Below are 22,644 nucleotides of genomic sequence, written 5' to 3' on the forward strand. Positions count from 1 at the left end.
TCTGAAGGCTTAATCATAACCTGAGAAATCGGTGTCACAAGGGGATTTTATCCTGGCCGGTTTTTCCTGTGATTGCTGCTGGGGCAAGTGCTAACAAAAGCAAGCACAGCTCATGTATAAAACAATAAGAATATTTGGGGCTAATAAATAACCTCGGAACATCGACTTTTAACGATTTCCGCTGTGTGTGGTTTCTAGAATTAAATTACTGGACAATCACACACTGCAAATATTCGGAGAGACCTTAAGGAAAGCATCAGCAAGGTGGAACCTCTGTTTCAAAAAGCAATGTGAGGATTTGTAATTGAAACAAATTGCCGAATTCTGGAGATTTCAACGGGTTAAATCAGACCAATCCGTTTTCGGGTGTCTGCTCAAGCCTGCACGAGGGAGGGTGAATTCCCCTCCCCCCTGTGGTGAACGGCACACGAGTAATGTTTAAGAACACAGACTTGTATTTTTTGCTAATCACACCATGAGCTCAAGATTTAAATTTAGCTATTAAATGGGAAGGGTGATGGCAGAATATTACATTCACACTGTGTTTAATAAACTAACGGATTATTGAATTGGCTGTTGTTTAAAAAAAATTTTTTTTTAAAAAGTACTGAATTAATTAAAAAAATCTCTGCTCTCGGTCGGTTGAGCAGTTTTACCACTACATTTGCATAGTGGTTTTGATTGAGAATAAGGTAGTTTATTGCTCATCAACAGATTACTAGTAAATATGGCTGAGAAGAGCCCATATTAAACAGATATTTCAGTGCTCCCGTTGAGGTTTCCGTAATTTCGGACTAAATTAAACTGGATGATTTTTTGGCCAGGGTGCTGATTTTGTTGCGAGTACATGTTTGTTTGTCTAATTGCAGTGTTTGTTTTATTGTACTAACCGTTAAACATGGGTAATACTGCCTCCACAAACGATTCAGTTGGTAAGAGGAAAGCGATTTCACACACAAAGACACTTAAAAAAAAAACAATTGCAGAAAACCAGTACACGCATTTGTTTTCTCCAAACATGCCGTCTGGAATTGTCGGAAGAACTTTGGATTGGTCTAAAGTTATGCCGTTTACATCGTTACTTTGCGAACACTCACAACAGATTAATCAGAAAGGATTGATTCAATTTGATTGGCCTCTTACAGGTAGTTTTGATATGGCCGTGTTGTGGCAGGCATTTAAACTGGTGGAAGATAATTCAAATTTTTCATGGGATCAGAAATACATGACAGAATGTGTGAAAGCTTGGATGACTATAGCAGAGAAAAGGGGTTATGAGGAGCGGAAGAATGCAAAATCTGTTGGCAGCGAGCGAGGCTCCATTGAGCTCAAGGCGCTGATTGATAAAGTTTCTCAATGTGCAAAAAGTTGTAATTTGCTTAGCCTAGAGGCTGATGTAAGATCAGAAAACATGTCCAGATTCAGGGAAAGACACGGTGAGAATGTTCCAGACATTGCAAAATCAGTAATTTATGATTGGATTAAAAGAAGTGGCAAAACTCCAACCCCATCTCAGCTCATTTGTATTTTGACAGACGCAGGGCTGTTGGACGGAAAGCAGGCTGTATCTCTCTGTACGAAAATAATTCCCGCGACAGAACTCTCAAATCCCGTTGCGAGAAACTCCGATGATGATCTGTTAATGACAGCTGAAGCTATCATGAATAAAAATGGTTTGAGATATCAGACAGGACAATATAGAGAATTAGAATCGGCACACGCCGAGCAGAGGGCAGCAGCGGGGGAGGGGAATGTTTCACATGGCAGTCCGCTATTGACCCCCACTCCTCGCACTCCGCCACTCCTCTTACAAGATTACCCAGGTTCGCCGTACGGCACCAGTTTTCCAAAACATGTCCAGTGTAAAATGTACACGACAATGCAAACATCTCAGGATAATAATTCTGAAGAAAGTGTGACCGCCCCGAAAATTCTGATAGGAGATGTTCCAGTTTGCAAACCCTGGACACCCGCTGAGGTCATTGATGTCACTAACCACGCTCCCAGTCCCACTAAAAGTCCAGATGAGTATCTGTCATGGTTGACTAATGTTTGTTCAGTTTATAACTGTTTGGTTCATGATGTTAAACAGCTGATAATCTTAACATACAAAGCAGATTGGCCCACGTGCAGAGACGAGTTTAAATTTCCTGAGTGTACGGCCGCAGGGGACTGGCCCACGACACAGACGCGAGACATGTGGATACAAAACGTCGCTGCATTGGCTATCAGAGCATGCGCTAAAACTCACACAGATTTCTCCCAAGTGACGGCTTGTGTACAAGACCCAGCAGAAAATGTCCCAGAATTTATCCAGCGTTTCATGACAGTATGGGACAATAATGCGGGAATTAAAAGAGAGGGTAATGATTTGTTTGCCATACAGACCTTGTTACATAATTTAATCCCAGAGACAGCTCAGGCGTACATGATGTCGACCCCCGATTGGCAAATTAAATCTTGGAAAATGACTATCGCCACAATGCGTGCCCTGCATAGGAGCCAAATTTTCCTTACCACCAGAATTTCACAACTGCTTCAACAATTTCCTCAAAACACCCAGGCTTATCAAACTCAGGGACAAAACCACACCCAGCAGTATCAAAATCAGGAGAGATCACAGGATTATCATAATAAGAGCAGACAGCAGCAGAACAAAAATCCCAAAAAGTTGATGCCATGTCATGTTTGCGGAGCAACGGATCACTGGGCAGGACAGTGTGGTAAGCGGTGGGGGGTCCAGCAGCACACACAGCCCCCCCTTACACAGCCCCCCCTCACCCAGCCCCCCTTTTCCCAGCCCGCCCTTCCCCCTACCCTTCCCCAGCAGTCCGGACATCTGGCATTAATGCAGCCTCCACGGTATGACAGACAGAAGATATAGGATCAGATTCACAGCATTTCCCCATTCAAGCAGCAACAATTCGCCTTTCCAATAACCCGCGTGAAGATCCGATTATGCCCGTTGATTTTAGTGGAACGGCTGTAGATATTTTGATTGACAGCGGAGCCACCTTGTCTGCCGTGCGTACTAAGGAGAAAGTGTGTGAAGCAACCAATACATTTGTCACAACTATCGGTGTTGCTGGAATTTCTATGTCCGAACCCATTTCAGAGAACACTAATGTTTCAATTAATGGATCAAACGTGCAACACTCTTTCATTATTTCAGATGGAAGTCCTATTAATTTAATGGGCAGGGACTTACTATGTAAATTACAGGCAACAATACATTGCACTTCAGACGGATTGTTTTTGACAATTCCTGACAGTAAGGTCTATCAGGCAGTCCAATTCATTCAATCATCGCGAGACAACCTTTATTGTTGGTCATTTCCAGATTTCAACATGATTTCTGTTTTCTCCACAACAGGGATTCAGAAGATTGCTAGCATTTCTCCGGTTTGTGCGTCTTTAATGTCTCTTATGCGACCTGTGTTGAATTGTCATTGCACAGCAGCCTTTAATCCGTCAGATGACTACGCGCAATCAGTAAGAGGTTTTTGCAACAAATCAGATCGGTTGACAAGTGAACAATATTTGTTCATTGCCCGACAAGGATGTGTATTACCCCTCAGGCTAACACCCTCACAACAAAGCTTTTATCTTGAAGAAACCCTCCCCTACATAACGGTGGCTGTTACGCCAGGCAGTAACCCAAAGGAGGTGGGGGCCATGGCAGCCCGCTGCCAGGCCCAGCTGGAAGCCTCACTTTCCCCTCTCTCACACACACACGCACCTAACGTAATTAACTTTGGAGGGGAGCATTTCCTGCTACGTCTCGCGGAGCCAATTGCTCTTCCCCAAAGCACCTTCCTTCATTTACAACCAAACCCCCCCACAGAGTATGGCCCCCCCTCAGATTTTTCAGAAGTCCCGGCTACATTATGGGCATATCACAAGAACCATGTTGGTTTTGTTGCCTCAGCGCCTCCACATCGAGTAACACTTAAAGCCAACGCCAGATTGCCAGCTATCAGACAGTACAATTTGCCCCATAGAGCCATTTTGGGGATTGAAGGAGTCATCCAATCTTTGCTTGATCAGGGCGTGTTAATTTACACAACTAGTCCCTGTAATACTCCAATTCTACCCATACCTAAACACAATCGCCCTGATGAGTGGCGCTTTGTCCAAGATTTGCAAGCTATTAATGCTATTGTCATTCCGACAGCTCCAATTGTGCCGGACACCAATTCGATTTTAGCTTCTCTGCCCCCGGACTCTAAGTACTACACAGTGATTGATTTATGTTCAGCATTTTTCTCTGTTCCTCTGCATCCAGACAGCCAGTATCTGTTTGCATTTACTTTTAAAGGAAAACAAATCACATACACGCGCCTCCCACAGGGGTTTGTTGAATCTCCGACAGTGTATGCAGCAGCTGTGAGGAGAGATCTGGACACTTTGGTCCTGACAGGAGGTAGTACCTTGCTTCAGTATGCAGATGACCTGTTGTTAGCTTCTCCCAATAAAGACGCCTGTCGCATCGACTCCATTCTGCTCATGAAAAGACTTTCTGAATGCGGACACAGAGCATCCCTGGCCAAGTTGCAATACTGCCAGACTGAGGTCACGTATTTGGGTCACATTCTGAGGGATGGACACCGTCTCCTCTCGCCAGCAAGGATTTGTCTGTTGAACAAAGTACCACCACCTCGCACAAAGAAGGACATGCTTTCCTTCTTGGGCATGGCAAATTATTGCAGACACTGGATTTTTGAGTATGCTGCGATGGATTCTGTCCTGCGTGCTGCCACTCTGCAGGCTGCCCCTAACATTGTTCAATGGTCTGAGGACATGCACACTGCCTTTCAGGACTTAAAGCGAGCCCTCACATCGGCTCCCGCCCTGGGTCTACCTGATTACCATCAGCCGTTTCACCTGCACGTCCATGAGAAGGGGGGCTTTGCAACGGGCATCTTGGTGCAGAAGCATGGCTCTAATTTCCGGCCTGTTGCATACTACTCATCTCGACTCTCCCCTGTGGTGCTTGGTATGCCTTCATGCCTGCGTGCTGTGGCCGCAGTTGCGATAGTTGTAAAACAATCCTCTCCCATTGTACTGGCCAGTGACTGTGTAGTACATGTCCCACATGCAGTTTTGCATATTCTGAACACCTCTGCTACTCAGCATATGACGGCAGCAAGGCGATCTGGTTATGAAGCGGTAATTCTTTCAAGTCCACACATCACTCTTAAACGTTCCCCCCCCCTAAACCCAGCTACACTGGTGCCAATTCCAGATTTTGAAATAACACATGACTGCGTCACAACGATTGACATGTCTTCCTCCCCCAGAGCTGATATGTTGCAAACTCCTATCCCTAATTCAGATATGATTCTATACACAGACGGGTCTGCGAGCAGGCCGTCTGACACAGTACACTTAGCAGGCTACGCTGTTGTGAATGACTGGGAAGTTTTAGAAAGCCGGGCCTTGCCAAATGGCATGTCAGCTCAGCCTGCAGAGTTGTATGCTCTGCTCAGGGCGTGTATTTTGGCTCAAGGTAGAGTTGCAACCATTTTCACAGACTCCAGGTATGCCATGATTTTGGTGTCTTGTGGAAAATGCGCGGTTTCTTAACATCGGCTGGTAAGCCTATTCAACATCATGCGTTAGTAGCTGAGCTATTAGACGCTATCCTGCTCCCTGCACAGCTAGCAGTAGTTAAATGTGCTGCTCACACAAATTCTAATGATCCTATTTCGCGTGGAAATGCGTTAGCCGACACCGCGGCTAAACAAGCAGCAGTTTCCTCCTCTTCTATGGTGCTCCAATGCCCCTCGACACAACCCGCAGAAACTATTTGTTTGCCTTCCTTTAATGATGTCGCGGACATGCAAGCCCGCGCTGATGTTAGGGAGAAAGATTTATGGCTAAGACGAGGTTGTACACTTGACGCTGAGTCCAGCTTGTGGCTCCACCCAGACGGCCGGATGGTCTGTCCCCGTTCATTCCTCCATGTTTTGGCACATGTTGCACATGGCAAATCACATGTAGGAAAAGGAGGGATGAATGGGATTATAAAGTCACAATGGTTTGCTCCAGGCATTACACTAGCTACACAGACACTCGTAGATAGATGCATGATATGCCAGCAGACAAGAAGAAGAAAAGGTCCAGTTCAGCATGAACATTTACCGCCCCCCTCGGGGCCCTTTGTAAATATGCAAATTGACTTTTCGCACATGCCACCATGCCAAGGATTCAAATATCTTTTGGTAATAGTGTGCCAGTTCTCCAAATGGGTAGAGGCCTACCCTACCAGAAAAGAAGACGCCAGAACAGTTGTAAAGTGTCTTCTCAAAGATGTTGTCCCTAGATTTGGTGTTCCAGCAGGGATTAACAGTGACAGAGGTCCAGCATTCATTTCTAAGATAACCCAGAGTCTAGCTACAGTGTTAGGGTTCAAATGGCAATTGCATGTTCCCTATCATCCACAGAGCTCAGGCCAGGTTGAGATAATGAACTTGACTATAAAGGAAAAACTCACTAAAACAATGTTGACCACAGGACTAAAATGGGTAGACGCGCTGCCGCTAGTTCTGTGCTCAATCAGAAACTCACCAAATGCAACGACAGGGCTCAGCCCACACGAAGTATTGATGGGAAGGCCAATGTTCACAGGATCTAGCCCCCCAGTAATGCCCCACAGACTCACTCTTTTGTGGACAGAGGATTACATGACTAACTATGTCAAATATCTAACTGACATGTTGAGAAAGTTTCACAGGCAGGTGGCTGACAGGCTCCCTCAGCCTGGTGAGGATCCCACCCACCCTTTTCAGATTGGTGATAATGTACTAATCAAATCGCTTGAAAAAGATTATTTGTCTCCCAGGTATAAAGGTCCTTTCCAGGTATTAATAGTGACCAGAACAGCCCTGAGAGTACAAGGTAGAGCGGAGTGGATTCACGCTTCAAGATGTCGTCTCTCTCCTCTACCGGATGCTGGCGTGTGAAGGCAGTCATCATCATCGTCATTCTGGGTTTACTGTACCTGGCCAAGAACGCCCTGCTAGATGAAGCTGTGAAAATCCCAACGACAGGTGGCGAGGGACCTCGCCCGTCTGAGGGAGAAAATAAGGTGCTCTTATCTAAGAGCGCAGACGACTTGACCACTCAGGGTCCAGACCCTGAGGGCAAAACAACACCAACGGGCAAAGCAGTGCCTAGCGACAAGGACAGGTTGTATCCAAACACCACACAGACATTCAGTATGGTGCAAGAGACACAAAGAGAGAGAAAATGAGGGAGAATAAGGAGGATTGTCTCCCTCCCTGATCATAAGTCAGAGACTATTGCCTTTAACTGCCCAATTTCAATATGTGACTCATCTAACTGTATTATTGTGTTTCCTGTGTCCTCAGTTTACCCAACATGGGAGTTATATCCAAAAAACCAGTACGCTTGGTTCAGAGTCGCACCAGAGGGGGTAAGGATGGCTCTTAACACCATCGAAGAAATGCCCCCAGAACCGTGGTGTAGCACTATAGAACAGTTTGAGACACTGATAAGGGATGAGGTAAAATGTACAATGAGGAAGCCAGATTACCGGGTGCCCAATCTAGGTGATACTGCATGCACATTTACTGGACCAAATAGCAAAACAAATGTTCCATCTACTCCACTTAAACAATCAGGAGGCGAGGTAGATTCTTCAAAAAAGGCCTTAATTACTCCTTTTAAACAAACTAATACTAATTCTGCAGTAAGTTTAATGTTAGACTACGCACATGAACGTAATGTTAGCAACTGTTGGTTGTGCCAAAATATGCCAGAATCAATGCATTTTCCTATGTTTAGCCCAATTCCTTTCACAAAAGCTGATTACGGTTTAGTAAACTGGAATGACATAGCATCCAGAATTAGCGACGAGGCGGAGGATTGTTATACTCCTTCCTACCCCATAGACTCTGAAAAACCTTTACAGTACAAGGGCTTAGTCTCTCTCATTGTTGATACAGTAAATAAAGATTACCTGCCTGACGGTTTCAAACGTTTGATGTTTTTAAAACTAATATATATGAAGAAATACGTTAACCTAGCTTTTGAATATAGATTCCAGTTAGCTCTAGCTCAGACTAATTGTTCGGCTAACTTTACAAGTCCAACATGTACAATGCAACCACACACACCCGCTTTGTTAGTTGAAGCTTTGGTAACAGTTGTGCCCTGGTTTGGCTCTAGAACAGTGGACTCCGTTGAGGTTAAAATACATGACTGTACACAGCCAATACCCTTAGGCAAGCCCCCTACACGTGACTGCTCAGTATATGTTCCCCAAATTGTTGTGCATGAATGGAAGAATGTGTCCATCTGCTTCCAGAATGCAGTAGGATCTCACACCTCTCCTGATGTGGGACACAGCGACTGTAACGCCATAGTGAGAGTACATATAGCCAGAATTCCCCTCCCACAGAGAGTTTACTTAGTTTGTGGGGACCGGGCCTATGGCTGTGTGCCATATGACGTTTTTTATGGTACCTGTTATCTAGCCTACCTAATCCCTTTAATCCTTAAAGTAGAGGCTACTGAGATTGCAGCAATACTTCCCTCTCTACACAGGAACAGCAGGTCTATTACACAAGGACAACAGATAGCTAGCCTATTCTTGCCTTGGTACGGTATTTATGTTACTCAGCAGGAAATTGTCGCATTGTCCAAAGTTGTGGAACACCATTTAAATGTATCCAACACAGCGATGTTAGCTGAACACAAAGAATTGCAGGAAGTTAGGACAGTAGCACTACAGAATCGTATGGCGCTTGACCTCCTCTTAGCGGCCCAAGGAGGAACATGCAAGGTGATAGGAAGTGAATGCTGTTATTTCATATCTGATGCCACACCTGAAGTTATGGACATGGCTCATGATACTGCCAGGGGAATAAAAGAATTGCATGAAACTCATGGGTTTACATTTGGGGAATTAAGTGGAACTTTTGGATCTTGGGGAGCGGGGCTGGTTAAATTTGTTGTTACTGTTTCAGTGTTTATCTTAGTTGTGCTAATCCTAGTGATCTGTTTGATCACTGTAGTTAAATTAGCCATACGAAGGGTTGCCAAGACCGCCCTCCAGGCCCCACAAAGACTAGTTGGGCATTCGACTGTAAAGGACACAATATTAATGTACAATGCCGAGCTTCCGGACCCCTGGGTCTCCATCGTGATCTCTGACCCGTGGGTACCTCCATTCAGCGATTGAGATGTTGTTTAAAGTTGATATTCTGAATAAAGAACAGATGTTTTGATAATTGATTACAGTTGATACACTGGATTAAAGGACAAATGTCTGATTTTTCCTTTTCAGGTTGTTATACAAATAAAATGTCTGATTTTCCTTTTCAGATTTTGAACAAATGTATTTGAATGAAATAAATGTATTACTAAGTGCCTTACTCTTCAATAAAGCGTAATGAAGTAAACGTAAAGTAATGTTAAAGATTGAGGACACTGTAACTTTACAGTTTACAGATTGATCGATTCATCACTGTGAATTTATACCTTAAACTAGGAACCTTAGCTGGATCTCTCATGATTCTGATTTATACCTCAATTGGATTTCTCATAATCCTAAATTATACCTCAATTGATTTCTTATAATCCTAAATTCTAATTGTGTTTTTAATAAGTAATTGCCTTAAAGTAAATCTTTGAGATGTAAGCTGATTTAGAATTTGTGTTTGATGAATGAGATTTGATGAATAACATTTAACTTTTAAATGATAAAAGATCTTATTTTTGAAACATATATTTTGCTGTAATATTTTGTATCCCATGTGTTTATTATTGTGCCTTTTGACAAAAAATGCCAAGCACTGAAGAGAGATGATTTTTTATTATGATTGACTGTGTTCAATCATGGTGATTGAAGTGTTTTCAATCTTGTTCTACTTTTTAATGTAATGAATGTATCTGAGCCCACCCAACTCTGAAGACGCTTATTGATTTTAAGTATTGACTGAAATATTCTTAGACTAATGTTAATTGGTTATCAATAGATTGATAAAAAGAGTGAATCTGTAAGAGAATATTTTAATCTGATCTGTTTATAGAGTTTCTTATGGTTTCTTAGAATCTGTGATAATGCAAACATCTGCTTGTAGTATCAGTCAAAAACTCCTCTGTAAGTTGAGGTCACAGGTCAAACGCTTCTCCCATATCCTGTGGGGGGAAGGTTTCAGGCTTGTCTGCGTTTCCTTGAGACAAGTAGATTATTGTCTCCCATTTGCTATTGATTAGGTAAACGCGGGTTTCTGTGGGCCCGCCTCTCCTCGTGTTGCTGGGTGCTTTGGGGCTTTTGGGCCAGAGATGATCATGGTGGACCACGGGACGGTGGGAAACTAAGATGATCTCCCGGCCGTATGTATTAATGTACTGTGTTCAATAAAACTCTCAGTGCTTTGGCTAACGACGTTCCAGACTCCTTCATTCTACCTCAACATTGCAACAACAGAAGTTTAACTTCACAGTTTCAAGTGTGGCAGTGTTGAACATTGGATTATGGGACTGCTCACAGAACACTGGCAGCGCTGGTTCCTGTTGCACTCACACCCACACAACACAAACTATGTCAAATCCCAGGGGCGGTCCACACATTTCACTAGCCAGGGGCCCCACTGATAGATAGAGGGATTTGGGTCCAATCGTTAAAGATTGGGAGTCAGTCACTGATTGGGCACCTACACACACAGAATATGTCATGTACTCTATGTCATGTGACGTGTATCAAATGGAAATGTGCACGAACGTAGCCGTTCTGCGCACATTGCTGTTGGTTGAGGATGATGAGGTAATTCCCATATCTCTGAGCTTCCTGCCGCGCTTTCAGATGTGCCATACTCACTCTGGGCAGCTCACAGATATGACGTAGGTTTAATGTCCACGTTCCGTCCAAATCAACCCCAGTACCCATTGAAACGTGAAGCTGTTGATGGCATTCGGCCAGTGTTTACCTCTCTGCTTAAACAAGGGGTCATTATTCCGTGTAGCGATTCCCCGGTACGCACTCCAGTGTTTCCTGTCAAAAAGATCAGAGACAAACCTCCTGACGAATGGAGGTTTGTCCAGGATTTACGAGCTGTAAATGCCACAGTACACGCTCGCGCGCCGCTGGTGCCAAATCCTTATCTGATTCTTTCCCAAGTTCCGGCCTCTGCAGCATTCTTTACTGTCATCGACCTCTCAAATGCATTTTTCAGTGTTCCTGTACACAAAGATAGTCAATTCTGGTTTGCGTTTGAATATGATGGTAAACCATATACATTTACGCGGTTGTGCCAAGGCTATTGTGAATCACCTACCGTGTATAACCAGGCATTGTGTACAAGTTTGGCCTCTCTCCAAGTTTCTAAAGGCACTGCACTCATACAGTATGTTGATGATCTTATGATTTGCGCCCCCACAGAAGAGCAGTGTGAGGCAGATACATAAATGCTGGAACTGTCAGCTTCATGATAAACAATAACAGAAATGCCCGCAAGAGGGCTCACTTGACCGCAACAAGCGCACATGTTTTAACACGTGATAATGGCGGCTTATAGGGGGATAACGTTTTACATGCGGTAATGGTGGCTGACAGAGGCATAGTTATACACAGCTCACCACAATAGCACAAGACTGGAAATATACGTCGATCGTACATACCAAAAGTAATTATATCGACAGTCACAGCGGACAGAAAGTTAAACTACTGAACAGTTAACAGGCAGCCAGTCACACTTACGGCAAACAAGTACTGTACACAGTATATATACACACTACGCCGATTATTGTCTATAAACTATTATTTAGATGCAAACATTGATACAAACAGGTGCCTATGCCACAGTAACAATACTCACAGTTTCATAAACGCACAACGTGGAACACACAACGACTCGTTCACTTGCTGAAAGTCTGTTTATAACTGGTCGCGCGCAGGACGTGACTAATGACGTTACAGTAAGGGGTGCGTCCGGTAACTATCTCGGGACTGTCTGGGGGGCGTCCCAAAGCAGGGAAGTTTGCACAATATGCTTTCGGGGTAGTACACGATTTTGGGGCTATTTGGAAGTGCAGACTATTTCTGAAATCTGATGGCAAACCAGTGCTTAACCATGTACTGGTTGCAGGCTTATTAGATGCCATTCTACTCCCATCTGAAGTTGCAGTCTGCAAGTGTGCCGCACACACAAGCAGTACCGGACCCAGTTTCCCTAGGAAATGCGCCTGCTGACTCAGCCGCAAAGGCAGCTGCTCTGATTCCTCTCACACCTCACTCACACTCATTTGTTAAGATCCCTGTCTCCTCCTACACTGACAAGATGTCATCACTGACGTCCATGCAGCAGTTAGCTGAAAAGACTGAGAAAGCTCAGTGGAAGGCGGCTGGAGCTGTATTTGACCCGACCACCAGCATCTGGGTTGGTCCAAATTCCAATCCATGTCTTCCAAGACATTTCTTCCCTCATTTTGCAAAGTTGACACATGGGTTAGACCATGTGTCAAAAGGGGGGATGTTAGAAGCTATCAATCAGGAGTGGTTCACAAGGGGGTTCACAGTAACAGCTCAGAAGCACTGTGGAGCATGCCTAATTTGCATTACGCAAAATTCTGGTAGACCAGTAAAGGTTACAGGACACGGAGCACATCCACCTCCCACCAGACCATTTGAGCACCTAATGCTGGATTTCATTGAGCTTAGCCCATCAGAGGGTAAGAAGCACTGTCTGGTGGTGGTTGACATGTGGTCCAAATGGGTTGAAGCTTTCCCAGTAAAAGCACAGACAGCAAATGCTGTGGCAAAAGCACTACTGAGGGAAATCATCCCTAGATGGGGACTACCAGACAACATTTCTAGCGACAACGGTTCACATTTTGCTAATGAGACCATCACACCAATAGGAGAATACCTGGGCATGGACATCAGAAAACATTGTGCGTATCATCCACAGAGTGGGGGTGCGGTGGAAAGAGAGAACGGCACAATCAAAAACAAACTAGCAAAATGCTGTGCAGACACAGGTCTGGCATGGACACAAGCTCTGCCCATTGTGCTGATGTACATGCGGATGCGGAAACGAACACGGAGCCAACTCAGCCCGTTTGAAATCATTTTCGGTGCTCCTCCACAGATAAGACTCAAGGCTCCAGGATGTCCTCTTCCCTCCATAACGTTGTGCGAGGATGCTATGTTGTCATATTGTGTTAACCTGTCATCCACTTTAGCAGATATCCGACGTCAGGTAGCTGCAGCGTTACCTACCCCTGCCATGGGTCCACTTCACCATCTCCAACCCGGCGACTTCGTGCTGGTCAAGGATTTCCGGAGAAAGAGCTGGAAATCCAACCGTTGGCAAGGTCCCTACCAGGTGCTTCTCGTCACCCAGACAGCGGTCAAGGTCGCCGAGAGAGCTACGTGGGTACACGCCAGCCACTGCAAGGTCGTAGTCACAGGCCAGGAGAGACGGTAGAAACAGACGACAACAAGTGACGTGTCCTAGTCACCAACGAGTAGAAGCAGACGGCAACAAGTGACGTGTCCTAGTCACCACCAGCACCACACTCGCACTACATACACCAAACCTCACACGACCCACACGAAGTGCCACAAGCGAGTGCCAGCTGAGCGGTTCCATATGCCCCTGGTTCCTCGTTTGTCGTGCTTTCGGTGTGCGGGGTCTACTTGTCCGTGCCACAGAATCCGAGCAAATACATACACACACCAGATGGAGCATCCCCGCCACGTGATGAGAGCTCGCATGGAAAGATGACTACGTAACCGTGAGCAAAGTGGAAAGTGTGGATGCTACTGGAGAGCCTGGACAATTATGGAATGGTTCCTCTGCATATTTGCCATGATAGTTATGATAGGACTGATCCTGTATTTCATGCGTCCATGGCCAGTACGCGGCAATTTGACCAGGGTCGATGTGTCCAAAAGATACATGGGGAAAGCGGGGCGAACCACCTGGGTAGAAGGGCTAGTCAAAACAGGGATTGGGAACATCACTCTAAGGGATGGGGAAGATAGCACAGTGCAGCTGAACCCGTGCGACTACATGTATTGCGCCGATCCTAAGAAACTGGGGTGGGCGGACGCCTATGTATGCTATGTCGAGGATGATAGTCACACCGCTACTCACTGCTCTGGGGGCTGGGCTTTTGTTCTATGGACCACCGAGCACACCGATTGGGGGTTTACACTATGGGACGACAAAACAAACATCAAAGGGAGATTGTCTATCTCCAAGGTAAATTCCTCGAGCCCCGTTATCCTGTTGCAACTCCAGGAGGCCCGCAAATCAGACGGAGGTTATTATGTTGTCTGTATGTATGTATCCGGCGCCGACCCGTGCGGCGTATTTTACATAGACATCGTAACCAAGATTCAAACCCCCGAACCAGAGAGGAAGGGTAAGCAGCCTTTGACGCAACTTTTGACATCCATAGGTACATCCACGTTTCTAAAACGTAACCCGTACGTAGGCAATAACGACCATAGCAACATTGATCAGGTTCAGGCCGGTAATGGTATCACCCGTAACGTCTGGTGGCATACTCTAAGATCATTCCTGCAGGCGGCAGGACAAAATGGGTCATGTTATGCATGCACCCTGTTTCCCCATGACTCATCAATGTCCGTGCCAGTTCGTCCACGCTCTCTGACCCGGGTTGAACAGCTCTGCGCGTTTATGGCTCTAACAAGGCCCGTCAAGGGGGAAGACCGTGTAACCGAGTGGCGTTATGCCAGGTCACTTCCACCACCATGCAGTGATCGGTCCAACTCCTCACTGCGTTCGTCTGCATTTGATATCACATACGCAAAGTACCAACCTGTCAGCCACGTGCACCCTAGCCATTTGAGAGGAATGGAACACGACCTCTGCATCCGGAGGGAGTACCGGAAAACGTCTCTTACACCACCTTACTTTTTCCTAGGCACCAATACCGGTTGTATGCGTATCTTGCGCAGCACGTGCGGTCAGGGTATTCACAATATCTCGGGTTGTCGCATACCAGGCGCCCCGAACAGGGAGTATTCTAACCGTGCATTCCCTGAGATTAACCATACTCCCCTCCACGTGGCCTGGCCCAGTGATTCTGGGTTTAGCGCACCACAAGATTATGTTTGGTTGTGCGGCGACAAGCTCTATCAAGTTCTGGCTCCCCTCTGGGTAGGTACATGCACTCTAGTGGATTTAAATCCAGCAGTCACTGTCCTCACATCCTTAATGTACACGACACATCATTACACAGAGTTCCAACACCCTGACCACCACAAGGTAAAAAGAGATCTGACATCCGCTGGGGCTAAATTCGTTGGCGGTCTGTTTCCATGGTGGGGTACAGTAAACAACGCCCATAAGGTAGATGCCTTACACGTTCGTCTGGAGAACCTCACGTACGAGACGACGCAAGGTTTCCAGGCATTGACTCCGTACATAATAGCCTCTAGAAACATGCTCATGCAGCACCAATTTGCTCTTGACCTTTTGTTCGCCTCAAAGGGTGGCCTGTGTCATGTGATTGGTGACTCCTGCTGCACTTACATCCCCGACGCCACCAAGAACATCACTGACACCGTGCTACATCTTAACAACCTGTTGGCCGACATGAAAGCGGATGACGCATCCAACGCAGGGGGCTGGGACTGATGGTCCCTGGCTCACAGAGGGCGGGTGGGAAGCATGGGTGGCTAGGATAATTACACCCCTGGCGATCATTTTCGGCCTGATAATCGCGTGTACCTGTTTGATTATCCCAGTACTGAAGAAATGCGTGTCCAGCATGATATCCTCAGCTTTCGTTCAGTATGCTGCAATCCCACTAAACGAAAATCCGCGCCACAGCTACGAGAATCTCATACCTTGTACTTTCCGCCGTACTCCCGGCTATGAGCTAGAATCAGAAGAGTCTGAGTTCGACGCTACAATATAATCCATGCGAAATAAAATGTACCCTCCTCTTATGCTTAAAAATATATCGGAGTCTGTCCTCCACAAAAACAGCCAGTTTTCTATGATATGTTTGTGATGTGTTTACTTCAACCAGGAATGGGGTGTATTCATTGATGTGTTATATCAGTCTATCCTGTCATTTTTTTTGAGTGATCAAAGTATGATCAAAAGTGGGGAATGTAATGGCAAACTTTACATAGATGTAGTTTAAAGTTTTCTTATAGTGCAGACTTTATATTTTACCTTACATGGACACATCAATTGCAGTTCCTAGAATGATGTGTTTTGCTTGTAACCTCTGTTAGCACTTTCAGCAGTTCCTATAATAATGTATTTCAGCTTATAACCTCTGTCAGCATTTTGCAACAGTGTCTGTAATGATGTATTGACACTCATGACCTTTAAAAACGTCGAAGTAAGGTCTGGGTGATGTGTTTTAGTTCATGTCCTTTGCCTCCCTGGAAAATGAGGTTAAATTGTTAACATAGGTTCAGGAGCATGGCCACGCCTAAAACTCCGCCTCGAACCACGGCCACCCCTATTTATATCCGGCAAAACTTCCGGCCACCGCTTGTCTCCATCCTTTCAAGGACAGCCAGACCGTGATTCACGCCGCGCGTCGTCACGGTTCAAACAAGCTAAACGCTACCACGAGAACATTCAACTTACCATGGATTCCGAACTGCTGATCAACTCACCGGAGTCAGACGAAGATCTCTTCGACATCGGCTACCCGCCATCCACGTTTCAGCAGTTGGATCTAAGCCAAGCATCCGAACGGAGCCGCGTGCGCTCGGCAATCAGTGTCCCACACACCAGCCGCAACCGCTCCCACTCAAGCTCCCCCAACGAGACACCTCCAACTCCAGACAGGTCCCAGGCTTCGACTACTCCGCCAGCGAGGGCAAACAACCGGGGCCACAACAGGCACAGCCAGCTCCAATCTCCCCACCAACGGCAGCCTGCCTCAGTAGCAGCCCCCGGCCACTCGCAGCGGCGCACCCGACATGCCTCTCGGACGGAGCCGCGCTCCGAAACAGAGCCCGAACTCAGGAGGTGGACAGTCATTCAACTCCAACGTTTCCTGAAAGAAAACGGCATCCACTTTCACCGAAACGACAACAAGGCTAGACTGTTCAACCTCTACAAAGCCTACAGCAGCACAACGGCAAGAACAACGACACACACAGCTCTTCCTGCTCCAGAGCCAACCACCGCGCGGCGCGCGCGCATCACGGGTCGTGACGTCACAGGCCTCCGTCCTCCTCCTCGGACACAGCCCGACTCACCAGCACCCCCTGGCGGGGGCCAGGTCGTATTGCCCTCTGTGCCTGCTCACAGGCTTCACGAAAATCCCCTTGCACATACATCCCTTCATCCCTCCATCCCTTCTTCTTTCCTACCTTCAGCAGTCCACAGCAACCCAGCTTCCACTTACCTTCCTCCTCTAGCAGCCAACCCCGTAGCAACAACGCCTCACCCAGTGAGCAGACGCTCTGGTCTCCCTCTCTCTGACCCTCGCAGTGAGCAAACGCTCCGGTCTCTCTCTCTCGACCCTCGCAGCGAGTAGACGTTCCGGTCTCTCCCTCTCTGACCCTCGCAGCGAGCAGACGCTCCGGTCTCTCTCTCTGACCCTCGCAGCGAGCAGACGCCCCGGTCTCTCTCTCTGACCCCCACAGCGAGCAGACGCCCCGGACTCTCTCTCTGACCCCCACAGCGAGCAGACGCTCCGGTCTCTCTCTCTCTCTGACCCTCGCAGTGAGCAGACGCTCCGGTCTCCCTCTCTCTGACCCTCGCAGTGAGCAGACGCTCCGGTCTCTCTCTCTCTGACCCTCGCAGTGAGCAGACGCTCCGGTCTCTCAATTCAATTCAATATGCTTTATTGGCATGAATGTCAGGTGAACAATATTGCCAAAGCGTCAAGGATATATGATAAGAAAAAAAAAATTACAAATACAATTCATTCATTAAACAATTTACAACAATATATTACAAAACCTCAAGTATCAAATGTAAAAAGAAAGACGGGAAGAAAGAAAGATACATGAAGTAGAGGAGCAATCAGAGTGAGCTGAAAGGAACAGCTGTTATGTGTTGTTGTTGTCTCTTAGGCTGTGACATGCGCTCACATATCTCTCTCTCGACCCTCGCAGTGAGCAGACGCTCCGGTCTCCTCTTTGACCCTCGCAGTGAGCAGACGCTCCGGTCTCTCCCTCCGACCCTCACAGCGAACAGACGCCCCGGTCTCTCTCTCTCTGAACTTTGCAGTGAGTAGACGTTCCGGTCTCCCCCTCCGACCCTCGCAGTGAGCAGATGCTCCGGGCTCTCTCTCTCCGATCCTCGCAGTGAGTAGACGTTCCGGTCTCTCTCTCTGACCCTCGTAGTGAGCAGACGTTCCGGTCTCTCTCTCTCTGACCCTCGTAGTGAGCAGATGCTCCGGTCTCTCTCTCTCCGACCCTCGCAGTGAGCAGACGCTCCAGTCTCTCTCTCCCCGACCCTCGCAGTGAGCAGATGCTCCGGTCTCTCTCTCTCTGAACTTTGCAGTGAGCAGACGCTCCGGTCTCTCTCTCTCTCCAACCCTCACAGTGAGCAGATGCTCCGGTCTCTCTGTCTCTGACCCTCGCAGTGAGCAGACGCTCCGGTCTCTCTCTCTCTGACCCTCGTAGCGAGCAGACGCTCCGGTCTCTCTCTCTCTGACCCTCGCAGTGAGCAGATGCTCCGGTCTCTCTCTCTGACCCTCGCAGTGAGCAGATGCTCCGGTCTCTCTCTCTCTGACCCTCGCAGTGAGCAGATGCTCCGGTCTCTCTCTCTCTGAACTTTGCAGTGAGCAGACGCCTCCGGTCTCTCTCTCTCCGACCCTCGCAGTGAGCAGATGCTCCGGTCTCTCTCTCTCTGAACTTTGCAGTGAGCAGACGCTCCAGTCTCTCTCTCTCCGACCCTCGCAGTGAGCAGACGCTCCGGTCTCTCTGTCTCTGACCCTCGCAGTGAGCAGACGCTCCGGTCTCTCTCTCTCTGACCCTCGCAGTGAGCAGACGCTCCGGTCTCTCTCTCTCCGACCCTCGCCGTGAGCAGACGCTCCGGTCTCTCTCTCTCTGACCCTCGCCGCAAGTAGACGCTCCGGTCTCTCTCTCAGGGAAAATAATACAAATAATAAAATAAACTTCGCTAGCCAAGCCGCCGGCCGCATCAAGCCGTTCAACCAGGGAACATACCGGGGTGCTCCGGACTCCGAGCGTTACTGCCGCATCTTCGCAGCACGCGCATCCCTCACTTGCCAATAATACGGAGCCCCTCCCCACCCGGCCTTAGCATGCTTAGTCAGCTCTCCACCATCTCAAACACCTCACTCACTTTCCTCTCCACCATGCAACGCCTCAGACTTTAACCGTCTATCACCCGCAGGAAGGCAGGATGGTGTGCAACAATTTCAATGACCTAGGCTGCTCTTTTTCTAGCTGCCGCCTCATGCAAATCTGCTCTTTCTGCGGCGGCGCTCATGCCAGGAGCACCTGCCCTCACAACCCAACTACATCAGCAGATTGACTAGCACGGCACCTCAGCACACCCGTCAAGATAAGCAACTTAGCTACCGCCTCAGCGAATCATCCAGATAGTCTGTTTACTTTCTCACCAATGGCTTCACCCATGGTTCACACCCAGGCATAGCAATACTGCCCGACACATCTCACATCTGCCACAACCTTCAGTCCGCTTTAACAGAACCTCCTGCCGTTGACACCTTACTAGCCAAAGAAGTCAAAGAAGGGTTCATGATAGGCCCATTCGATAGTTCCCCCCTTTCCAGTGTTCCACATCAGTCCAATAGGCATAGCTACTAGGAAATACTCTGGGAAAAAGAGGCTCATAATAGACCTGTCTTCTCCACACGGCTCAGCCATCCCGAGCATTAACAGCGTCATTCCAAGCCCAGACTTTTCAATGCAATACGCAAACATCGACCACGCCATCACCCTCATCCGCTTAGCAGGCCGGGGAGCATGCCTCTCTAAGGCAGACATCACCAGTGCATTCAAGATCTTGCCTATACACCCAGATTTCTGGCGTTTCTTCGGAGTGTACTGGATGGGAGCCTATTACTTCTCAGTACGCCTCACATTCGGCTGCAGAAGCAGTCCCAAGATCTTCGATTCCCTTTCACAAGCGCTGTGATGGATCTTGACAAATAACCACAGACTCCCCTACGTGCTCCATCTCCTTGACGACTTCTCATCGTCACTCCACCATCCTCACCCCCCCGCCACGGGCTGAGCACACTCACACAAACATTTTCAGACCTTGGCATTCCTCTGTCTGAGGGGAAAACCTCAGGGCCTACAACCTCCATTGAGTTTCTAGGCATCACCCTGGACTTAATGTCTTTCCGGGCTTCTCTATCCTCAGAGAAAGTACAGCGCATCACTCTCCTCTTGTCAAACTACTTACAGGCAGACAGATGCATGAAATGGCAGCTGTTAGCCCTCCACGGCAAAAGACTCTCATATTCACACTCCGGAATAAAACGGATCAGCTGGGAATTTCTTTCCACATCTTCCGCCTGAACTCGTATCCCAGCCATACGAGCCACTAACCAAATACCTCAGCGCAAGGTACGATGCATACGCAACGCCTCCACACCCACTCTTTCTCACCAAAACAGGGAAAACGGCCACACGTTTCTGGTTCCAGAAACACTTCCACAACGCGTTGCTTATTTTGGGGATATGCTCAGAATATTATTCGAGCCATTCCTTCCGCATTGGCGCAGCGTCCACAGCAGCTAGACCGGGCATCTCTTATCCAACCATCTAGGCCCTCGGCCGCTCGTCATCCCAAACGTATCACGCTTACTTACATCAGCTGCTTTAATCCGACTCTTTTGGGGGCCCGTAATCAGCCCACGCAGATCATGCCGGAGACGGAACCCCCACTCTGAGTCTCCCACTGCACGGACCACAGCTCGTCCTCCCAGATCATCTCTTCACCCCCCTCATATCATTCACATGTTACTTCAATAAACGTACAAACATCACACTGTTGTGGCGTGGTTCCTGCTAGTGAAATGAGGTTACATTGTTAACATAGGTTCAGGAGCATGGCCACGCCTAAAACTCCGCCTCGAACCACGGCCACCCCTATTTATATCCGGCAAAACTTCCGGCCACCGCTTGTCTCCATCCTTTCAACCAGCCCTCCCTCTCCCTTCTACCCATACAGTTCCCCTTCCGACTCACAACGAGCGATCCCTCCATCCCTCCATCCCTCATCCCAACATCCCTCATCCCTACATCCCTTCATCCCAACATCCCTCATCCTACATCCCTTCATCCCTCATCCTACATCCCTCATCCCTACATCCCTCATCCCAACATCCCTCATCCCTACATCCCACATCCCTTCATCCCCACATCCCTCATCCCAACATCCCAACATCCCTCATCCCAACATCCCTCATCCCTACATCCCACATCCCACATCCCTCATCCCTTCATCCCCACATCCCTCATCCCACATCCCTCATCCCAACATCCCTCATCCCTCATCCCAACATCCCTCATCCCAACATCCCTCATCCCTACATCCCTCATCCCTCATCCCAACATCCCTCATCCCAACATCCCTCATCCCAACATCCCTCATCCCAACATCCCTCATCCCCACATCCCCACATCCCTCATCCCTTCATCCCCACATCCCTCATCCCAACATCCCTCATCCCTCATCCCAACATCCCTCATCCCTTCATCCCTCATCCCTTCATCCCAACATCCTCTACCCGTCAACATTTATATTAAACGGTGCATATTTATATACTGTATATACTAACATTTTAATCCCAGGTATTGTCTGGGGGGCCCGTAATCAGCCCACGCAGATCATGCCGGAGACGGAACCCCCACTCTGAGTCTCCCACTGCACGGACCACAGCTCGTCCTCCCAGATCACCCCCCTCATATCATTCACATGTTACTTCAATAAACTTACAAACATCACACTGTTGTGGCGTGGTTCCTGCTAGTGAAGTGACATTTAAGGTCATCTAAGGTCTGAACTTGATGAGGGGGCTGTGTACCAAGCGCAGGGCAATGGGCAAGTTCCTGTTAGTTTCCCTGTCTTATAATCAAGTCCCCCATTTCTTAGCCCTCCATCTGCTGCTGACAAGTTTCCTCACTTCCCTCTTGCTGAACAGGCCCCTGGTTCAATCTATTAGTGATTGACAGTTTCAGTTCCTTTGGAAAGCTTATCTCTCCTGCCAGGGCCCCTCCTAATAAGTGACGGAATGTTGTTGAACTGACAAAATCCTACATAACCTGTATTCATCTTTCACTCTGCGCGCACTCTCTAAGGATACTCTGTGTTCTGTGAGACCTGTGTCTTTGAATATTCAAATAAATAACCGGAAAGATAACTCTGTCTGTTTCACCATTTATTGTTTGATATTTCTGACTTGTGTATCTCCACAGTATTGACTAGGTCTAAGATTTCCATAACAAACCTCAGCTGCGACCCACGTTTTTCATTCATTGCATAACCACACCATAGTTGTGTATGATATGTCAATAAACCTTTGAAAATCTTGAAATCTTGAAAGGGATGTGCAAAATAGCCATTATACAGTCTTTAATTAACTATTAGTTGAGAATAACGAGTAATGAATATACTTTATTACTCGTTTCCATTCATGTCAATTGCAGATAAATGT

The 22,644-nt window shown here is 47.4% G+C and overlaps 1 protein-coding gene across 2 annotated transcripts in view; it reads right to left on the minus strand.

The window, feature by feature from the left end:
• LOC117556140 overlaps positions 1-22,644 on the minus strand; it is a 53,131-nt gene that overhangs the window by 16,768 nt on the left and 13,719 nt on the right. The window lies entirely within an intron of this gene.

This window comes from Gymnodraco acuticeps, unplaced genomic scaffold (assembly GCF_902827175.1).
Source record: "Gymnodraco acuticeps unplaced genomic scaffold, fGymAcu1.1, whole genome shotgun sequence".
Lineage (NCBI taxonomy): Eukaryota > Metazoa > Chordata > Actinopteri > Perciformes > Bathydraconidae > Gymnodraco > Gymnodraco acuticeps.